This window comes from Erithacus rubecula (assembly GCF_903797595.1).
Source record: "Erithacus rubecula genome assembly, chromosome: 5".
Taxonomy (NCBI): domain Eukaryota; kingdom Metazoa; phylum Chordata; class Aves; order Passeriformes; family Muscicapidae; genus Erithacus; species Erithacus rubecula.
In genome coordinates this window covers 36,162,859-36,186,881 of record NC_136687.1, presented here as the reverse complement: position 1 = coordinate 36,186,881, position 24,023 = coordinate 36,162,859, and positions in this window count along the sequence as shown.

Below are 24,023 nucleotides of genomic sequence, written 5' to 3'. Positions count from 1 at the left end.
GTTGTGTGAGTGCAACACAGGACTGCAAAGATCTCTCAGCATCTCTTGTATGGGCTGGTACCTTTCAGCCCAGAAAAGAGAAGGCTCATGGGGTATCTCAGTGTGCACAAGCACCCAATGAGAAAAAATTGTGAAGAGGAGCCAGGGTCCCTGTGCAGGGAGTTGGGACTAGAAGATATCCAGGTGTCCCTTCCCCATTTTGTGATCCTGTGATTCTATAAACTAAGTATTAACATTGTATGTATTTTTTTAACCCAAAGATCTTAAGTAAAGCATATATCTCCAGACAAAATTCAAGTGTAAAAACCTTAAAAATGCCCTAAGCAGATAGATTGAGGTTGAGGAGGGAGAAGGAATCAGCACAGTGAAAATAATTCAGATTAGCTAATGATGTCCTGCCTTACCTGAAACCATTTAAAGTCTGCTTTGGTGAATCTGTGCAAAAGAGCTACTACCATTCTTGTAGATAAAGAGGAAAAGGTAAAGTAAAATTTTTAGCCAAATTATATCATCAAATGGTGAAAAACATTATGTGGAGCACCAAAACTCTCTAAAAAACTCTCCTGCCAGTAAACACAGGAGATTGGGATTTGTCCTAGTGTAGCTCAAAGGAGAAAGATAAAAATAGGAGGAACTTACAGTTGGTAAATAGGACACATTACCATTAGTCAGAATGCATTTTTAAGACACCTGGAAAATTAATTTCTTTCTCAAAATCTTGTACTGAAAATATATAAGCTCTGTTGCCTCCAGACAGCCTCTAAAACAAATACTCCTTTACTTTATATTCTCCTCCTTGTAAGAGTATACATAATCCATTCTCTACCAGCCTGACAAAATTTTTGTCCTTTTGTAAGGTTCCCCCTTTCTCTGCCTCAGTTTCTCATTTGTTGCATGGCAAAATCACATTTTCAAACTTGACAGGAATGTTAGTACTACAGTAAATTAAAGGCTGAGGGGTTCAGATATTATATTGGTACATACCGTATAGATGATAAATAGTTCTATCATCTGTATTTACAAACACATTAATGGAGATAATCATAGAATTATCTTTGAATTCCACTTCTAGAAAACCATGGTGGTGTTGATCATTTGTTTACTTTATTCCCATAGAAAAAATGGCATCTGTAGAACAAACTACAAGAAAATAGACTAAAATATTACCTTTTCTGTAACACTCTCATTTCTCTCCTGACTGTTTCATATGCTGTATTTTCAAATTCCATTCATTTTATTTGCCCTCTTTCAAGATCATCCTGTCAGGTTCTTCAGTTCTATTTTTTTAATGTTTAAATAAATAATGAGAAATGAAGGGTTTTGGGGTCGGGGGACTGAGGGGTTCTGCCTGCTGGCTGATACAATTTCACTGTATTAACTTATGTTCTCAGAAATGTGGAGGCATATCCAAAGAACTCAAAAAAGAACTCCTAAAAACTGTTACAAACCTAAAGCTGTAGCCATCTGGAGCAAGTGCAATGCCTGCCATGAACACAGATAACTCAAACTCTGAAGGTTTTTCAAGCTGAGTGAATTCACATCTGTCAGAGAAACAGGCAGAATTTTATGCAATGGAATGTAACATGGCACCTAGATGCAATTAAAATTATAAAGAGAGAGCCTTATCTAGGGTGCTTACAGTATTCTGGGATAGTTTTTTTTTTTTCTGGTAGAGACAGAAAGGAAGGCCCAGTCTAGAACTGAGTGATCTTGTGGCAGCTGATCTGTTGTCCCTTCCCCAGGAATGGCTCCTCATGCTTGCAATGACCCCCAGGCACAGCCAGCTGCTGCTGTTCCCATAAAGATATTTATGTTTTTGAAGCCCAAGAGGAACTGTTTCAGATTCATATGTTTACCAAATAAGGTTATCTGATTTCCTGATTTCCAGCATAAATTGCCTCTTAATACAGGTTATATAAGAAGTAAGATGCATGCTGTTTATTAATGCTGACACCCACTGGAAATCTAAGCCAGTCATGAACTCCTTGTGTGTTTTGTTTGATTCAGAGAATCAAAACTTCAGTCTGTGGGTCTGAGACCTCACATGAGCAGAGCAAATCTGCCCACTCCATTCATATCCAGCATGTGGACAGATTTGTCATGGGAGAGGTGTAGAGTAAAGTGGATTCTGATCTCCCCCCAGCTGAACATTCAGCAATAAGATGGGGCCCTGCATGGCCACCACTTGTATAAGGAATGCCCATACACTGGCTCCATGCCCAAACATCCTCAATGAACAATTGCATTGTTATTAGTATACTTTGTCATCTATGATCATCTCTTCCTCAGATTTATGATTTGTTCTGTTAAATCTCTAGATTCAACATAAATATGAAAATGAATTTGGTATGAAATTCAAAGACTAAAAAGCAGCTGAAAGGGCGCATTTTACCTATTGTCATTCTCACAACTGAGATTTACTTACTATGCTGTTCTAAAAGAAACAAGTAACATTAAACTCTTTTCTTTAGAAGCTTTTAGAAGTTACAATTGTTTTTCTAGAGTTTACTTATGTAATGAAGGAGTGATTTTAAATATTACAAAGAACATGATCAAATTTCTCTACCTTCAAAGACTTATCTTTGTGAAATCTTTGGCTTCAAAAGTAAGAATGCCATTATAGAAGAGCAGGGCACAGCCTTACTCATCCTGACAAGCTCAAGGCAATGATGAATGATTTCTAAGAGAAAAACCTGTCATTATCATTTGTAGTACTCAAGGGAGGGGGCAGTAAATAAGCCAGTTAGTAATTGTTCAGAAACACAGTAGTATTTTTTGCAGGTTTTGTATAAAATATTTTTTAATAACTGTCATCAAAGAGCACTAAGTTAATCAGCTGTCATAATAAAATGATAATGTATTTGAACAAAGTTGTAGCCTTATAATTTTAAAACCGAGTATTCAGTATGAGAAAAATCAGGAAATGAAAAGTAAACATTTCTTCAGAATTCCCATTTTTTTTCCCCAGGCAGGCCTGCATGAGATAACTGCATGAAAATACAACCAGGATGCTACATAACCTGTAACACCTTAGGAAGAAACCAATTCATTTCACTAAATTTAGGGTTTTTAAGTGTAAGGGGCAAATTTCTGTGATCTACTGCTTTAATTATCTGACTAGGAAGACTGGGGTTCTCTTGTGGAAGAATGAGGAAGTGGAGTCAGAACAAAAAGTGTATTTCCTGGCAATGTTCTTATATGCTTACAGCAGGCTGCCAGAATGGTCCACTATCATGAGAAAATGTTCCCAAGCTGAGCGATCGGTCTGTGCCCCTGAGCTTCTCCCCTAGCTGTCAAACTGCAAAGCTGAGACTTCCTTAACCTGAATTTCAGATAGCCTGCTTCACTCTGCAGCTGAGACAGCTGAAGAAGATTCATGCTGCCTGTTCCTGTAGCCCAGACGAGACAAGATCTTGTCAGGCAGCAGTAACACAGCTGAAATCTACCATGGGTTTGAACCCTGCATCATGCTTAGGTTTGCTGTTAGCTGCTTTTTGACTGTCACCTACAGTCAGAGTCCCTAAACTTCACCTCTGGCTAGTGTACATTAGCAGGTGTGTCCTTTGGATGGGGTCACAGACAGTTGCAGCTCACTTTAAAACCCTTAACTTTTTCGTTCAAGAATGTCTTGTACAATATGAAAACAGTTTATTCTTTTTTAATGAACACATGGCAAATCAAGGAGTTCAGAATGGTTATTTTTTAATGAAAAATATGCTTGAGTGCATTGCTGTTATACAACTGACATAATAAAGAAGAGCAGGACCTTCAAAAGCATCTTTGGAAGTGACTTTGTTAAGAACACATGATGCTTTTAATCCATTAGCTCCTGACTTTTTATGTGAATTCCTGACTGCTTGAAGCTAGTGGTAGAAATCCTAGGCATTACAGACAGGCCACAGTTTCACTCCTGATGTAAGTTTTTCCAGTTACAATAAAAATACAAACATTTAGTATTTACATGCCTTATTTTTAAGCATTTCTTTCCTTGTGTCATCACTAAGCTTAACTAAAATATGATACAGTTGATGTGGATTTTACACCTCTCTCTATTTTAAAAATATCATCTTTTAGCTAAGCATGTTGCCCACAGCAAAGAACTTACTGCCAACATGAATTACATACATTGAAATGTAAAGAGAATGATCTTAGAACTGGAAAAGATATTGAAAAGCAGAAAATACACTGAAAAATACATTGACTTAGTGATAAATACAATTCACCATAAATAATGCTTTTTCAAAAGACAAAAATACCAGTGCCATGTTGTTTCACTAAATTATGCAAGGGGAGTGGCTGAGGCACAACCATTTCAGAACTCTGGGAGACAAATTTGGAGATCCATCTTCTGTATTGCTTTATTGAATGTCACTGTATGCTTTTCTAATCCATACTAATGGTTATGACATCTTCCACAAGCATAATAGAAAAAAAAATGAACTATTACTACTAGGAAAAATTATTAGGAAAAAAATCACTAAGAAGCATTTATGGGTTTCCATATCTAGTTCAAAGTTTGTCTTCAGTTTAAGTGAGGGGATAATTTGACCAACAGCTATAAAACCTCATATACAAACAATAAAAGCATGAATATCTATATGAAGTGTTTGTTATGCTTGGAAATGTTCTATCAGCTGAACAAAAAATAATAATCTGAGAGGGATCAGAAAATTGCATGGGAAAATAATATCATGGGAAAAGAACCTACATCTAACAGACTTTTTGAAAATAGTCTGCAGATTTACTTTAAATATATCGTATTTTTTATATAATGATAATTTTCAAAATACAAGCATGAAAAGAGTGCAAACATACTAAAATCAGGTCAGTAGGGAATCTGCCTTTCATTGAACCCCTATCTCAGTAAATACTCTTGCTTCCACCAATGAGTCTACATGTCCAGAGCAGCCACCAGATCCTTGCCTTCTTGGCCTGTGTGGCAAATCAGGAATGCTGAGGAATGCTGAAAGCTGAGAGTCTTAAGCAAAAATCAACAAGCCTTCCAAAACAGAGAGTTTGAAGGTTGTAAAAATCAGTAAGATGAAGTGCTTTAAAGGCAAGCTTATCTTACTCTTCTGGAATCAGTGTATGCCATTGTTGATACAGAAGAGTATAAGAGAAAATATTTCTGTATATTTGACTTTCATAAATATAAAGTAACAAAGACTTTCAAAAGCAGGTGCTTGCCAGGAAAGAAGACCAGACTACATTTTTCAGCTTCTGATCCACAGATCTTCTATCTCCAGCTGACAAATTCCAGGCATTCACATAAATAGGACAGGAGTTGGTTCCAAAACATATCCAGCATTCCATGTGTGCCTTTTATGGAGAATGTTAGAACCATGAGACCCTTAAAATCAACTCTTCTCATTTTCTTTGCCCTTTCTCAGTCCAAACATCATTAGATTGAGCTTTTGTTTTTCTTCAGAAAACAAGTGTGCTGGTGTTTGGCAAAGCATTGAGCAGATTCTTAGCGCATTTTGATGATAAGTAGAATTTTTCACCTGCACAGTCTAGTATTCTGGTTCTTGTTTTAGTACTGGGCACAGACATGATGTTAATCAGAAAATTTGAGGTGATTATGAGTTGAAGATAATAATCTAAGGCATTATCCTTGAAAGGCAGAATGACAGACACATTTAAACATAACAGTTGTTTTCAGTTCTTGTAAAGATGATGCTTCCCTGGGGAAGTGCACAGACTGCAAAGTGAAAAAAACTGAGCTTGATTTTACTTAATTAAAATATAAGAGAAAAATATTAATTGGAGTGGAAGTTATATTGTAATTATTTGGAGAATTTCAATTAAAAAAGGAGTACTCACTTCTTGAAATCTAATTCTTGTGTTTTTGTGTGCTCAATAAAGATGTCACATATTAAACTAGGAATCTGGTGGGCAATTTACATTTTAATAGCTTGGATGCAGGTTTCTGTGGAGCGCTGTGGAGGAACACATCTCCCTTTTAGATTATCCAGGCATTTATTATATGCACTAGTCATCTGAATTTTTTCAGGATGTAACTTTTTCCAACAGAGTTAAAGCTTCAACAGACCACAAAAGACGGCCATTCAAATAATTATAAAAACAGAACATACGACTAATTAGAAAAGAACATGTCTTGAATTACTTTTTTACCCATCTGAGCCAATTTTCACAATCCTTTTCCTTTTAAAACTATTGTATTATTACCATTCCCCAGTGATTCTATTGCAGAAGATTGATTTGAATATGGAAAGGATATGTTTGAGAAATTACAAAAAAATGCACCTTTTTTTTTAGGAACTAACTTTCACCATAGTTTCAGGACATCCCGTAACCTTTTTTTTATGACCTTGAAAGAGGAAAAGCGTTGACTAGCTTCAGAAAGCCCTGTGGTTCAATACACCTCCAGAAAAGAGGTCCATGACACATTCCCAAAATTACCCAGACACTGCAGTGAGATGAACTCTCACAGTAAATAAAACCTGGACATGAAGAAGCTGTGCTTTAACCACAGCTCTGTTTTTTGCTCTGCCAGCATTACCAGCTAGCACAGCCTGATGGAAACAGAAATGCAGGAATGACTGCTCCTGGACCTATTTAAGCTCTCCTTGTTAAGAGGCACCACTCCTTAGACACCAGGCACTATAATCCGTGAGTTCCTTTTCTAATTGTTCCTTTTCTAATAAGGTTGTCCTCAAGTGTCTGGACAGTGGTGTCCCTGAGACTGCAGCTTCAGTGGAAACAAGTGAATCACACAGATTTTTCAAGCCATTGAGTTTGTCTTTCAAGGAATAGTATAGAATTACTGCATAAGCTTTGTCACTGCTTTGTGTATGTTTGGCTGATATATTTCCCATTTCCTCAAACACTGGAAGCAATATTTTCTTCGTGTTTTGTACTGTGTGTGCCTATCACAAGATCAGCATTATGCACATTTTTAATAGGCTTTCAGTAACCTTCTCAATATACCATCAAGAAAATTAAAAGGACTATTATATTTCTTTGAGAAAAAAAAAACCAAAAAACAATAGACTAAAGTTCAATCCTTGAAGAAAGCAGGGGATTTTTAAATTCAATGATACTTTTATACAATAAAAATAATGTACAAGATTATTTCAACGGTTATTTTATTTCCCATGTTCCTAAGTTACAATTCCTTTTTATTACAAAGTTGTTATTGCCAGAAATCAATTGAATCAACTCTTTCAGTACAAGAAATTTGTAGCCTTTTATGTTTTGAGGGAGACACTAATAGCTCCTGAAGAAAATAATAAACAATATTTGTATTATTGTACATTATTGCTGTACATTATTTTCAGTGGATAGATGAGTCTTACCATGCCAACTTTTTTAGAAAAAATACTAGTAGGAAGTAGTTGCTTCAGTGGAAAGTTTATGCAAAATAGACAATGGTTTTGAAGAGAAAAATAAGAGATTCTTATAATATTCTACATGTATAAAGCATATTGTTGGTTACCATCAAAATTAAATGCAACTAAAATGTGAGAAAAGCAGTATAACTAAAAAAAAAGTTACAAAATAATATCAGTATCAATAGAAAATGATATATGCACTAAGCAAGCTGAAGAGGTACCTCATAGCTTGTGTCAGCACCATGAAATATTGCTGGACTAGCGCTTTCTTTTTACAGATGTTTTACTTTGACCTTATTAGTTTGGCTTGTGCAAAGATATAGCTGTCAAATTTACAGCAAAAGTGGAAAAAGTGTTGATCCTACTATTCAGTACTGAAGGGACATCATTTATTATTTTTCCCCATCAGCACTGTTTTCTATCAAATTAATGATTTGGTATGATTTTCAGAATGACAGAAGTTTTACCACAGGGGGTAAAATAGATACATTAATGTAACTTAGCATGAACACTTTCATTGGAGCTCATGCTTTTAGTTCAATATTGAGCTAAAGAATACCATTTTCCTCATTCCAATTGTCTTACAAGACTTCCTACAAGATACAGGTTAATTTCACTTTTTTGTAAAACTTAGGTTTTAATGCTATTATCAATAGTCATGACACTTCTTCAAATACTGCCTTTACCTGAACTTATGCAAATGAATGCTAACACTTGTTATCAATAGCAGTTATGAAGCGAATTATAATCCATAGATAGGTAACAGAAATCACTAAATTTTGCACTTGAAAGGAGACTCAAAACTGACCCACAGAGGAATGGGGAGGAGAGGGGAGAGGGGGGAGAAGAAGAGCAAGGAGAGAAGGGGGGGCAGGACATAAGGGCATAGTTAGTCTGCTCTCCCACATTTAATGCTTTTTCCTTTTCCCTAGCCAATTTGATGCCTCTGAATTAGCAAGCTTACTGAGTCTTTACTGGTTATCATCAGCTATTGCTCTAAATGGATACTTCTGAATCATGGTCCTTAACACCATTTCAGGACTAAATTTTAAATGCGTTGTTTCATGGTCTTGTCCATCTCTCCTGCAGACATTTTTATTATTATTTAGCTATCTATTCTTTTCTGATACATCCTTGGGGGACAGTGACCCATAGAGAGTAAGTAAATAGGGCAGGGGAGACCTACACTACTTTGCAGTGGTGACTGGAGGGGAGGCAGGATGCTTTAATGTATCTAAACTATCACTAGATGCCAATGTTTATGGGAAGCCAAATTTCACCCTTAGAAATGAAAGCAAAGATGGAAGAATAAAGGAACTTGACCTGCTCCCTCACCTTTTAAAATTATCTTTTCCAAATGAGGTTAAGGAAGCCAGAGAATTGAGTCCCTACTATGACAAATAGAACCCTTGGCTGTGAATCTCTGGCAATAGCTGATGATTAGCAGGAAGACCCTGTGAGTATCTAGAGGAGGATGTGCAACACAGTATGAAAAAATTTTCGTATGATGAACCAAATACTATTAAGAAAGAAAAGGGTTAAAAACCGCATTATAAAAATTTTCCTGACTCATAAAAATCTAGTTGCCAATTAGCCTTTCAAATACTAGTTCTCTTTACTTCCTACTGCTTGAGACTCCTGAGCAAACAAAGCAAGAATGTATTTTTAAGAAATGTTTTATGAAGAGCAATCTTGCACTAGAAGAACAGAGACCTCCCAACCCACTAGATATTTTCTGATCCCTACACACTGTGTTACATACAAGAATATCCACAGACCTTATGCCATTAGAAACATGATTCATTTTCACCTTCTGTTTAAGCTGTCTTGAGTTAGTTCAGTTATCAAGATCCAGCTACTCTTGTCATCTAACACAAGTAGCCAACATGATAGAGAGGAGCTGAAGAGACACTGAAGTCGTGTCTCATTCTTCTGGAGTCCAGTTGGGACATGTTGGTGTCTTCCACTTGAAATACCAGAGGATGGCATGGTGCTCTGTCACTGCAAGTGATTCACAGGCTCAAAGCATGAGAGCCTATCCTCAGTAGCAGTAAGCCTTGACTTGACTGAGCAAGGTTAAGATATTCAATTAAGGGGAGTCTGTGATTTAGATATGCAAAAAGACTAAAACTGAAAAGCAGAAGCTTATCTCTAACCCTGGTAATTTAGCAGTAATTTCTTCTGCTGTGACCTTGCTGTGAAGTGCTTCCAATAGATACAGGGTCTCCACTAAGAGCATGACAATCACCTGATAGAAACTATCTTCTCCATCGGAACTAATTAGCATAAAAATCAATACACAGATCCTGCTTAATTATCATAAATAACTTCAATGAGTCATTAATGGCAAAAGACCATTATTTTTGGGCACGGGTGAGTTTTTCTTAGTTTAAAATACCTACAAATTACTTTGGGTATTTGCTTTTGCATTTGTATAACATTCTATTTGGTATAAACTTCACTGTATAGTAAAAAATAAAAACTTCTAAAAAATATTAGAATGCAAAAGAAAATTTCACCATAAAAAATTCAAGAAAAATAAGCAGAATGGGCAAAAGAAAAAGAAAACTACAGGAATAGATAACAGAATTTTATGAGTGAGGACAGAAGGATGTAAATTCATTCAAACTGACAGTTCTACATGTATCTCATGGCTATTCTCTCAACTCCTGCCCACTTTTACTCCTAACACAAGGGGTGTGGTAAGGCCTCATGTTTGCTGAGAACAGCACCAAATCAACTTTGATTCAATGAATGTGTTGTCCTGTCAATTTAAGAGATCCACTTGAATAAATATTTGGTCAAAGTGAACAATAACTGTGTGTGAGCTAGTAGGTGAGAATATATAGACATGTGAAAAATATTGCCAAGATCCAGTTATATCAGGTTTTGATAATCCTCTAAAGCAGGTGTTAACTGGGATAGTGTATTACAACTGAATGCTCTTTATGCTTCCAGGAATTGTATATTATATTTGAGACTTATAATATAGAATGTGTGCTGCCTACAAGAAAGGCAATTTAACTCTGCCTGTAAGAACAAGAAAAACTGTGAAAAACTATAAAGAAATGTATTTCTTAAAATATATCTACTTGTTTAGTCTTATGCATTTATTTCACCATATGTAAGTACAAATTAAGTTGTGAATTAGAAAGTCTGCTCTGAATTTGTAGAATGGAACAAATTGACTGACTACATAATATTTTATTTTCATGTAAACTCTCATCATGATTAAAATAAATATTTTCACTGCTGAAGAAATTCCAGATCTTTCAAACATATATTAAGAATGTTAGCAACGTGGATAATGACAGCCCATTAGACTAATTATCTTATGGATATAAATATGCGTGAGTCTCAGAAAAACGTTCATTTTTTAAATCTGAACATCATTATATTTGTTTAGAAAGACACTTCAGTCTGCTGGCATGAAGAAAGAGTAACATATTCAGCACTCCTTATAGAAAGTTGATAGGAGTTGCTGAGTTACTAGAAATACTTCTCAACCAGTATATTTTAGAATCAATTTGTATTAAAATGTTTCATACCATAGCAGCAATCTCCTCCACTAGTAAAAAAAAAAAATTAAAAAATGGCAGTATGAATAGGTTACAGATAGATAAACATTCCTAGGAAAGCTCTGAGTCATATAATCTAAACAAATGCACTTCATTCGTGTAAGTAATAGTAAAAGCCATAGTACTAGTAGTAGTAGGAGTCATAGTTGTAATCTTAGTAGCAGTATCACAACTTTCTTTCTCCTACTAAGACTAATTTAGGGTGAAACATCTCAGAATCTCAGCCCTGGGACCCAAATAAAATGGGGCTGCCATTTGCAGAAATTTGAGTAAAGCATGGGAATAATACATTTTTTATTAACAAATTTTTTAAGTTTGCAGGTTTGTGTCTGAGGTTTGAAATTGATCCTACCTTTGAGTGTACATAAGCAATTGGAGCAGCATGGAACTGAAAGAAAAACTACCCTTGCACCATCTGACTGTTGTAACTTAAGGGCTTGACAGTAATTTTTACAGGACATTACAGCATTGCCAAGATTATTGCTGAACTTTACTGAGCAGTACTGAATCTGCTGCTTTGGGACTTAATGCTATTATAAACCAAATATGGAAGGATAATTGCCTTTATGTACAAAGTCATATTCCTTTCCTCTGAAGCCTTAGTGCTGGCCTGGACAATTGGTTGGTCATCTCTTTCCAGTTCAGGTATTTACTTTTCCAAAAGTATATTTTCCAAATTAAAGCTCTTGATACCTTTTCAGCTGGTGTCAACTGTGCAGTTTAACCATGATTTAAAACTGAGTTTAATCCAAAAATATGATATGACACTTGCGCAGCAGACAACCTTTAAAAGTTTAATATAATAATAAAAATACTTGCTGTATATGTAATTAGATAACTAATTCTATGAAAAAAACTGAGCAATTTTTCTGCTATAGTTTAATTTCTGAAAAAAACGTAAATCACCTATAAGTTGGTAGCCCATATGCAAATATTGTTTGTGTACTGTAAATTTTCAATTTCCCTGTCTTAATTTGCATCCTTTTTACTTGTCTCATCAAAATGCACATTTTTTCATTAAAATGGTTTGAGTAATGATATAAGGATGATATTCTTCAGGGCCTATTTATTTTCAGTTCTAGACACCTGTGAATTATATATTCTTTAATACTTGAGTGAAGACGTCCCATTAGCAAGATCATAATAAATATGACTTGTTATCAGAATACAAATGGAAAATATAACTATACTCTAAAAATTACGAGCCCCCTGGGATGAGTTAGCTCTTGATTTATTCTAGGCCCCTGAAGACTATAAGGCTATGACAAACCATTCTCATTACCTATGCTCTGTCTGCATTTATCTATTGCATACTTCAGGGCAGACAGTTACACATTTACAACATGCTCATTACAAAAAAAGAAGGGCAGATAGAATTCCACTAGATTTTTACACAGAATCATCCATCCTCAAATAAAAACTGGAGTGGTCAGATTTCTTACAAAAATTATTGTTAAGTTAATCTAGAAAATTGCTGGCAATATTTCGGCTAGAAAAGTAAAAATACCATTGCAGACATCATTCTCGACAAACATGCTCTCTCCTAAACAACTCTGATTTGGGGTGAAGATGAGGGAAATGCCTGGGTCTAAGAATTTTCCCTGTGTGGAAGGACCTTCAGAGCAGATCATCATTCACCCCAAAAGCTCATCCTTTTCTGAGCCCCTTTCCCAGTTGGAGAGGAAGCAGAGTGGTTTGCAAACCTTGAATGTACCATGCTCCTGTAGGCAGACATTATTGTTCTCTCTGTGTAAAAAGAGATGGTATCTTGGGGGAATTTTCCTGTGCTGTAAAATAAACTCTCCTCATGTGGCTCTTTTTTCTTTATATTCCCTTCTATATTTTCCAATATTTTGCAATCTAGTATAGAATAAGAACAGAAAAGTAGAAATTAAGGGAAATTCTGCCAATTCTCATCCAATAAAGTGCCTAGCATAGTTAGTAATGCTGAGTGTGTGACTTGAAAGCTGTTCTTTAATTCAACACATGGTGCCAGTTGCTAATCTGAAACATCTTACAAAAGGAATATTGAAAGTCTGAACAACATGAATCATGGGAATTTTCATGAGATCTATGTGCAGATTATACAGAATATATAATATATAATATTCCTGCACAGGAAAAGAAAGAAACAAAAAGCTTGGGGGCGGGGTAGGGGGGGGGTGTGTTTGTATAAACAAGTGATGTGTATTTTTATTTCTAAAAAATAGTAACTGTAAGCAAGCATTTTATTATCACTCTGCCTTCCATCTTTATCAGAATTCTGCATCATAGCCTGTCCAGAAAACACTTCCTTTACTCAAATCAGGTTTTCCACTTGCTTTTTTAAAAGAAGTTTGTTCTCATGGGACCATTTTACTCTCACTGAGCTACACCTTAATCAGCAGACAATTCACTGAATAGACTCAGCTTGAATTCTTGTTTCATCTAGTCACAGTCAATTGAGCATAGATGCTGGTAATCATTAAAGGCCACGACCTTCTTCTGATAGTTTTGTGGAAAGTGTCCAAAGTCCACACAGTGACTGAATTTTATATTTCCCTGAAATGAGAGCTGTGCACTGTGCAAAGAGATGACCTTCTGTTGCTCTCACCCCAGTACACTCACACGTGGCCATTCTCAATTTACAGCAGAAATAGTCAGGAAAACTGAGTGCTACAAACTTTAGGTTGAGTAGTCCTACCATCTGTTATCTCAGCTTGCTGGGAGCTTAAGAGACACAGTTGAAATGCATGGACCCACCAACTCAAAGGCTGTGATCTCCACAGTGGTTGCAGGTAAATTTCCTGTTTTCCTCTCAGTGATTTTTCACCAGGAGTTTTAACAATAATCCAATCCAGGATGAAAGGTTTGTATGCTTGTATACCTGGGACTTATTAATATAAATGTCTCCTTTGTTTCTTGGTATATTCTCAAAAGGTTTCAACCACTTGTCTCATCCATAACTTTAAGACAGCTTAATAATATTTCCATCAATGCAAATAAAAGTTGTCTTGAATATATGAATGTCCCTACATAAAGGTCCAACTTTTTTCACAATCTCATCTTTAAAATGGACATTTAAAAAGGCAGGGGGGCTCAAAACTCATTTACATGTAAAAAAAAAAATATTCAGACACTGCCTTCTGATCTCGCTTCAGCAAAAATGGCATTGATTGAATCACAGCAGAACAGAAAAAAAAAAAGTCCAAATATAATGGAAATTAAATAAAACAATTTCTATAAGAGAATGACAGAAAAGTATTGGATTTTGGCTGGTTTTATGTTAACCTCAGAGAAGACCTAGGTATACTTTAACCCAAAATATAGAAGCAAAGTAACTAAGAAGTAAATTCTGTTCTTTTTAGTGATTCCAACAAAAGTAGTTCTTAGTTGCTAGGAATAGAGAATACACACTAGGTCATGTATTCCATTTCCTTACTGGGCCAAGACATTCTGGCTAACGTACAAGTCATTTGAAAAAAAAAAAATCACAATTTTTGTGCATAATGGTATAACTTGTTAAAATAGCTTTGAAGAGCAATATTGGAACATAAGGTAATTAAGTTCATACTTCGATTATTCTGCTGTTTGGCTCACAAAGATTTTCCACAAAGGCAGTTTATCAAGAAAGTGGTACATCAGTTCACATTATGAATGCTGGTTTTGCAATGCAGGCAGCCTGTTTACTTATTTATAAGTGACAGTTTAGATTCTATCAGCTGCAGTATTGTCAGGCAGCAACAACCAGCTGACTCACTGACTCTGGGGCCAGAGCACATCCTGGCAGAAAATCCTGCCCACATAATGGCCAAGACAGAAATGAGGTTAAATCCAGCCCTTATGGTGTCAGATGAGGTTGTAAAATGCACTTTTTTGGTAAAGACTTCTCCCAGAATCGCTGGTCTTAAAACATTTTTGTAGATAGTTACAGTTTTCTTTCTTTCAGTATTTTGCTCCAGATTTCACTGATTTCTGAGGCTTTTACTGAGGATTTTACCCTCAGGCAATGGTTACAGATATTTAATGTAAACAACTAAGCCAAATAATAGGACTTATCCTAGTGTACAGTGAGATAATAAGGTGGCAGTTCACAGTGCATTACACAGGAAAAGAGCATGTCTCTTCTGCTCCCTGTTTGCTGTTGGCTGTTAAGGGAGGTAAAATTCCAACATCACAAACAAGTGATAGACGAAACTGCAGTCATTAGATAAAGTGTTCTGTGTACTGCCAGACTGCAGACACAACCATTAAGCAGACAGCATACTTTCATATTTGTGGATATTGGGCAGATATTCAAATTCACAAGAAATAGAACTAATAAGCAAGAATTTCAGGAAGTAAACAAGTAGGTTATTAAATCTGCTTATGACAGTAGCTAATAATCCTCATACAGGTAAGGCACCCAAACATCGTCACTGCAACCAATTATCATTTGCTTTCCTATTTTTTTCACGTTGTCTTGGTTTAGTTAGATTTTCCAGCCAATGCACGAATAAATATTATAGTTTAGGTTTGCCAATTTCAATATACTCATTTTCTGCTGTGAGACAGAATTAGGAGCAAAAGCAAGGCAGGTCTTAAACTTAAAAAGGGTGTTCAGAAAAACTTTATTAACAACACAAAGAAAATAATAAATTCAGAATAAGATCTTCTGACGAACCCCACTTTGCCCCCTCCCACACCTTCTTAACAATTACATACAAAAACACTTCAGTCAGTTCCCAACTTAAATAATCTTCCTCAGTCCATTTTAGGGAAGAGGAGTCTCTTCTTGTTCAGCTATAGGGATTTTTTCCACAAGAAGGAAAAAAAACACTTCTCCTGTCACTTAATTTTCCTCTAACATCCTCCCATCTTCACGGCTCTCCCAAACTGTGTTTATGGGCCATGTTAAACTCATGGGGTGTTTACTTTTAAGAATGAACTGTTGAAAAGCAAAAGTTTTCTTCATCTCTCTTTATTCCCAGGAACAGAGATCCCCTTTTTCCCTCGGGGTAAAGGATCTACAGAACCTTTCAAACCTCACCCCCCTCCCCCACCCGCCCATGCATTTTCCACAGTTTATAGGAATTTTTAGTGTAGTACAGTCCACCCTATAATTTACAAAAGATTTTTCAACCAACCTTCACAGCATCTGCTCCTTCTCCTTCCCTCTAGAACTTGGCTCCTGCTTCATTGACTGTAGTGTATCCTCTCTGATCTTTTTCCCACTTACTCAAGGGAGGACTGAAGGTCCACAATTCTTATCTGAGCATTGGAAGGGTTAAAATCCCACACAGAAGATGCAGGGGCTGGGCCAGGCCATACTGGAGCTTTGTTAGGATCTCAGGCCACCCAGGCCGCACTGGGGAGGGGGCAGACGAAAACTGCGAAGTCCAGCCAGGGCAAAACTAAATGGTGACAATTCTCTGGCTCCGTGGCTGCTCTCCGGCCCAGACTGCGCCCAGCTCCGGCCGCGGGCCGGGGGTTCTCCTTCTACCTTGCCCAGCGAGCCAGGCGCGGAGGGCTCTGCCACAACGGGCCCAGCTGCCGCCCCCAGGCTGTGCCGGCGGCCGGGCGGGCTCGGCCACCCCACGGCTGCTCCGAGCCGGCGGCAGGGGAGAGTTTTGCCAAGCTGTGGCCAGGCCAGGGTAGGGATGGGGCTCGGATCTTAGCACAGCGCCTCTCCTCCCCCGGACATCCCGCCCCTGGATGTAAAACGGGGCCCGACCCGGGCCCACCCCTGCCCGGCCGGGCCGCACTGGAAAAGGCGCGGGCCGGCCGGAGTTACCTTGTGAAAGGCTGGAAATTAAATAAGGTTTTTCCCGGGGTTTACTTGCTTCAAAATGTGGATTCACAGACTGAACTAACTTCACCAATTGGTTTCTCAGGCTAAATAACCAAACCAGCCTCCAATTGGTCCCATCACTTCACAGAGAAAATTCTTATGGAGAAAAACTTCTGAGTGTGCCCTCCCATAGGTGCCTTCAATACGCAACCAGCACACACGTGCACTTAATAACATTTACTAGACAAATAAAAAATGCATGAAGTCCTAAAACCACAGAATAAATGCTAATATGTCACATTTGTTGTAGGATTATAGGGCACATGAAAAATATTTCTAATCCTTCGTATAATGTTCAAATGGGGTAATCTGTATGGATTCAGACTGTGGAGTTGTACAGAATATGCCACCTCTAGCTATTCTATTCACAGATTATTTATACAGTACACAGAGAAGAATTTGAAGTGATTGAAGAGGCTGCCAAACACCATACTCTGCCTTCAGGATATAGATGATACCTTTAAAACGGGTGAAAGGCTAATTAATCTTGAACTGCTCATGGATGATGTATAAGATAATATGCCTTAGCCTGACGGCATTTTGGGAAGGCAGACAATTAAAAACAGAGCCATGGGTTTCTTCGCAAGACAGCACACATACAAAAATCAGACAAGAGAGTTTAATATACAGATGCATGAGAATTTGAATGCCACTTGAAATACAACTTGAAACTCAATCTTCCCTGGGAATATTATAGATAGCTACAGGGCAGACTGGTTGAGTTTGACAGAACCCACCCCTTCACACCTTGAACAGGTATTTTACTGGGGAAAAGACTGCTATATGCATTTTACTGTACTATCACTTTCTGGCAATAAATCTGCTGCTTTCTAACAGATGCAGCTTTCATGGCAAATTACAACTGCATTCTTCAATTTTCTCAAAGAGAGCCATCAAGATATATTCATCTCATAACGAGGCAAGTCTTCTTTACTGTGTCATTTATATTTGTTCAGTATGTGTACACACCTATCATTATTGTTCTTACTCCTTATCATGTCTAAAATGATGTGACAAACTTCTTAAACAATGACTGTATCGACATAGAAGTCATGATTTTATCCTGTGTGGAAAAGAATTTAAAGATTTCATGTCAAATAAGTCCAAACTTGGAAAAAATGGAGCAATAAAAAATAAATTGCCTTGCTTCCTAGATGAATTTTGCAGCTTGCACTGTACTTAATGGCTAGATTTCTTTCTGTACCTGAAGTTTTATTGACAATAATCAAACTCTTTTGTTCTACAGAAATACCTGGCAACTTTTGAAATTATATGAATAATAGGTAGAATGGGTGAGATTTTTGGATCTTTTTGTGCTTGGTGCTAGGTTATCCTCTTTAGGTACTGAGCTGTAATAAATACATGGGATATAAAAAATTAATGATATAAGCATCTTTTTCCAATTGCCTTGATGGATAGACATAATATTTGAACTAATATCAAAACCGATCTGCATAAAAGTTTACTATAACATCATTCCTGGATGGTGGGAGAGGGCAAGGCAGAGATGATGTAGTCTTATCACCCAAGGAAACAGCCTTGTTTAATCTATGAATACAAAAAGTTCACTTCTTTCACATATTTTTTTAAATCACATTCCCTCACTTGCACTATTTCATGCTGTACATAACACAACTTTAAGTGCAATCAAAAGCAAGTTTGTATTTGCATTGACATTTGAAAGAAACATTTTCACTTTTGTAAATGGCATCAAGAATGGTGCCTACCTCTTATTTAACCCACTGGAAGTTCGATTATTTGCAACAATCCAGATGGGCCATTGCAGGTAGTAGGTGCCCCCTGTGGCTCACACATTTTTAGCATAAGTCTGCAATGTAAGTCTTCATCCTTGGTTATGTTTCCCACACTACCTTTTTCAATGATTTGTTTAATTATAGCTTGATCTGAAATGGCCTAGCACAACACTTACTTGCAAACTAGAAAAAGACCTACTTTCACAAGTCATGGTTTTGATCTGAAATTTCTGTTTTCTTTGGACTTGGTTAGTTTTTTTACAATCCAAACTTATATCAATCACTATGACATCATGTCCCCACTACCTCACTTTCAGCCACTCAGCATGACACCACATAGTAAGGACACATGCCTCTACCAGACAAAAATAACTTTATCATTCACAACTCTCCAGAGTTTCAATACTACTCAGGTTAACATAATTCTTATACAACTTATGTAACACTTCACTGTTCAAAGGATTGACAATGAGAGCAGACACCACATACTTCTCCAGGCAATCCACCACTTCTGCACTTGTACAATTTTTTTTACTTATTTGTCCAGATACTGGGATGTATTAGAGATGTGTGTACCACCAATATTTCTGGGACATGAACCATAATTAAGCAAGTGTTTAGTTCTGGAAATGTCAGCTTATGAAAAATTAACAGTGTGAACACCCAATGATGCAAAGAGACAAATGATGCAACATTGCTCTTTCATTACTGCCAGCCTTTAAAAAGTCTCTATTTTTATTTTATAACATTTTTTCAGCCAAGTAGCATATTCTAGGGATAACCAATTACTCTAAAACAGAGATAAAGATATCAGGAGTGAACTTTTTTTTTTAAAAAAAAAAGCTTGTTGAAATCTGTCATTCTTACGTCATGAGGTGTATTTCTCCAATAGTATGGGGTAAAGCTGTATCTATATTTTTTTCACAGAACCATACTGTATACAATAGTATAACATATAGTAAAATACAGTAAAAATAGGCCTATGTTGTTACCTTCTAGTGAGTGGAAACAAAATTACTAACTTGTAGAATTAGAGAAATACTCTTTTTGGAGCTCTGTCATTGACTCCATAGCTATCATTGCACGAGGTCAACAGGTCACTGAACTCTTGTTGGTTTAATTACCCCGGGAAAATACTTAGCAGCCTCTGAATAGAAAAAGACTATGTAACTTTCTAAGTGCTCAGGTTAACTCACCCTGGGAGTGACATACAAATAGCACATAGTCCCAAATTCAATCAAGCAGTTTTTGCTGCAATATAAAGTTAAGAAATGTCTTTATTAACTCTGTGGAAAGTCTGTGTCAGTGTTAAGAAAACTGAAACGTTGCTTTCCAAATAGGAACTTGGAAAAGATAGGTAAAAATTTAAAAGTTGGTGTCTGGCAAAGCAAAAAAAAATGATTTTGTAAACAGAAAAAAACTAAAAGGCTAAAAACTGGAAATTCCTTCAAAAGGGTCATCAAGCTCAATGTCCTGCTATGACAAAAAATATACATAACTAATCCCATTTTAAACTAATCAAAGACCAGTTAATTTCGGGGGCTTCTTTCTCCACTGCTCCTCTTTCAAAGCCGTTCCAGAATATTATTTATATTTATTTTTTCTTAGAATTGAAAATACATTTATTCAGGCCCATTACTGCTATTGTTAGTTTTCTTTACCTTTTAACTTAAGTAGTATCTTTCTGTCTCCATCTACTTACCCAACTGAAGGCATCAATAGAGCTTTGAGGGAAAGCAATCCTACCCTCCTGTGTGACTGCCAGAGGGCTCATGAATGGTCAGACTCCAAAGTTTCCTTAACATTCTTGCCCCAAAGGTATGTCCTCTGTTGTCCCAATCATCCCACATGCTCTTTTGTAAAACTTTCAGTTTAAAAGTTCACTGTATCGAAATCTGTTCCCTGTAACTATTTTCAAGTACAAGCACGTTTAAAATAACAAGTGACTTGGATCAGATGGGACTGGATCAGGAGCAGTAGTCTGTAGCTGTAAAGGGCTGTGGCTATAAAAATGCTAGGAGGTAGACGTTGCCATAAGAAAGAACACTGAAGTGGTCAGGCTGTCATCTGATTTTCTCTTATAAGAGCAAACATATAATATGTTGTGCTTGTGAATTAAGAGGCAGGGATTTATTTTTGCTGGGTTTTGTGTTTTTCTTTGACCAGATAATTCTTGAATTATATGCATGAAAGTATGCTAGTAGTTTGGAATATGACCATGATTTCACCAAAACCTTTTACAAAAACACAAATACTTTCTCTGTCTCTGTACACATTCTAGGAAGGTTTTGGTCTTTTTCAAAGCTCTATTACATAGTGATTCTATTATTAATTGCATCTCTGTCTTTATCACTCATTTTTAATTTACAGTAGACTTTTTATTAGCAGTTCTTAAGCACCTGACCTTGTACTAGAACATTTCATTCCATTTCTATTAATGCTGTTTTAAGGTCACAGTGATCTTCCTATGTATTATTCTCATCTTCCTGTGAATTTTCAGTGCCTCTCAACTTTGACTGATTACCAGATTTTTCTATCTGGCCCCTGACATTTCAGTAGTACTTTATTGTTTCACATCATTTAGGATGATGTGGAGGACTGAGAAACAATGGCAAAGAACAGGTGGATGCAATATATGGTGCTGGTGAGAAACACTGACTTCACTGATCACCACAAAATTAGCCACAAAGAAGAACAGCTGGAATGCCACAGCTCCTTTTGGACTCCAGATTCACATCAACATTTTCAGCATTTAAATGAAATCTTATTATTATTTCTTATACTATCAATGACTTTCAAGTAAAACCATTTTCAAATATTATTCAGCCCACTGAATATCTAACCTACCATTAGAAGTCAACTTTCTAATTTAGAATCCTAATTTAGGCATGACAACCAGGTGACTATTCTTACATGGAATTATCCTGGATTTTTTTACTAGTTTCTAAGTAGTAGAATCAACCTAATCCAAACTTTTCTCCACAGAGTGGCACTTTAAAAGATGAAAATGAAAAAATAATTTAAATGTATTCATCAGCATTTTGGAATTTTTCTTATGGATTATTCTATGGACTCCTTTCTAGCAGATTTGGTCCTCTTAATTAGAAATTCACCATCTATAAGAGCAGTATTAAAATTCAAGTACCACATATGTGAGCAAGTGTATGATGCACATCAAGTAACAAATACAAATCCCCTATGTGCATTTTGTACTCACAATACAAACAATGGCATTTATTTTGATACTTTACATATTTCAGTATTTAAAAATGATAAAAATTAATTTTATTTCAATTTATCAATTTTACATCTATTTATCTATTTATTTACATACAAATGCCATCCCAGTTACATATTAGGACCCTTCTCTCTTGGATTCAACTAAGAAATATTTTATAAATCAGTCTTAATTAGTGCAATTTTATCTACAACAGCATATTTTCTCTCTTAAAAAGATAATTTATTTATTGCCTATTCTGTCAAGGACATTTTTCATTAAAAATCCTGTTGATTGCTTTGGGTCCAGATGCACATGTGGTATTTTTATAAACAGATGTGAGTGGGAGAACAGAATGATCTTCTGGGCTCTTTTTAAATTAATTACTTTAAAAAAAACCAAACCAACCAAACAAAAAAACCCCAACAGCTTGCATCAGTCTGTACAGGGCCTTATAACCAATACAAATCCAAATGGGCAGGGCAGAAAAGTGACTCTGCTCCCATGCCTCTGCATAGACATCCCTGACTGCTGCTCTCAATTCTTCAGTGGCAGAAAGGATAAGTTTATTGCAGGATTACAAATCTTTCTGTTTCTCTAGCAGATGCTGGAGTGATGCACTTGCCCCATCTCTATGTCACAATTTTCTGCTACCACCCTGCTGCAAAACTGTGGTTCTGAAGTTGTATAGAGAATACTTGGACTGTAGTAAAGAATGAAGTAGGCAGAAAATGGTTCCATTTGTTAAACCACCCAAGCAGGTACCAAATGTACATGATTGATATTGCAACCCAAATTCTATTTCTGTTCTACATTCTTCTTTAGAATCACAAGTGCTTTTATAAGATTTCTGAGACTGAGTAGTAATTAAAAAAGGGAAAGTGATGTGAGGCTTAAGAGGCAATTCACTCTTAAAATCTGTGGGAATATGAGAAGGATACACAGCACCTCACAGGGATGGGGCACTGGGAGAGAACATAAGCATGTTGCAAATCAGCCAGGGAAAAGAGCAGTGGGAGCTGGATATTCCTTCTATCAGGGGAGTCAAAGACAGACCTTCTGGATGAGAAATACAGCTTTACATGCAACCAGAGAAAGGAGAGATGTGCCTTTCTGAAAACCCTTCCCCTCCTCCTTCAAGCAGATATGCAGCCTGGAAGGCTGTAGGCACTTCCTATTGTGCCAGGCACTCTGTTTCTCCATCTGCATTTGTCATACACAGTTTCTTCAGTGCATCTGTTTTTTCAAGGGTGATCCAGCATTGTTCAATACATACATATTTCTGTGTTTAGCATCTCTATGTGCAAAGGAGATGAACAACATCCTTCATGAAAAATCCGAAAGGAGAATCTTCCAGGCAATAGATTTGAATAAGAAATATAGCATTTTCTTTTCATGAGAAAATGAAAGCAACTACTCTTCCACAGAACACCCACAGAATCAGCTGAAACATTAATGAGCAAAAGGGAACACATACCAGTTCCTTTGCCTGCTTTATTGGCCCTGCTTTTCCAGGAACTGCAGAAGATATAAATATTGTTGTTAGCCTTGGGGCTTTCTCCAAAAATGCTTGTCTGTATCAACTCATATTGTGAAAAAGTGTCAGTAACTGTGTTAAACCACTGCAGGCTGAAACTGAAAAATGGCACAATAATTTTTTCAACCATTGCATGCAAGATCAAAGCTGTTAAGAGGGGATGACAGGTGGCATAAACGTCCCAAGGCCCTGACTCACTAGACACATAACAGCATCCACTATAACTCTAATAGAAACAGTCCCAGTAAAAACATCATAAAAAGCAGCAAGTAGCCTGTTATATCTTTGACCTTGGGGTCATTCTACCAAGAGATCATCTGGTTGCCCAGTGAGAAATCTGTAATTGTATTTTGTTCTCACACACTGGGCCAAAAGTGTCAGATATAAAAATATCAGAAAGACATTGTAATAGACATATTTATATTGATTGCAACAATACAATCAATGCCAAAGATCTCCTTATGGAAACCCATTTTCAAAGAAAGTGTATAGTTTTACGTGACTGTTCTGGTTTCAGACTTGTAGCTCTTACTTCAGTTAAAATAATGATTTAGTTATCGTTAGTAATTAATGAAGATTAATACATAATCTATCTGATGATTAATAATATTTTGTATCAGGTAATAGTCATAATCATATTGGAAACAAACCTGTCAAAGCTAACAGGTTTGGTTTTTTTGGACTACTTGCAGCATCTTGAAATAGATATCAAAGCAGATAGATAAGTGGTAGTTAGCTATCTACTTTGGAAAGAAAAAGAATCATGATATGAA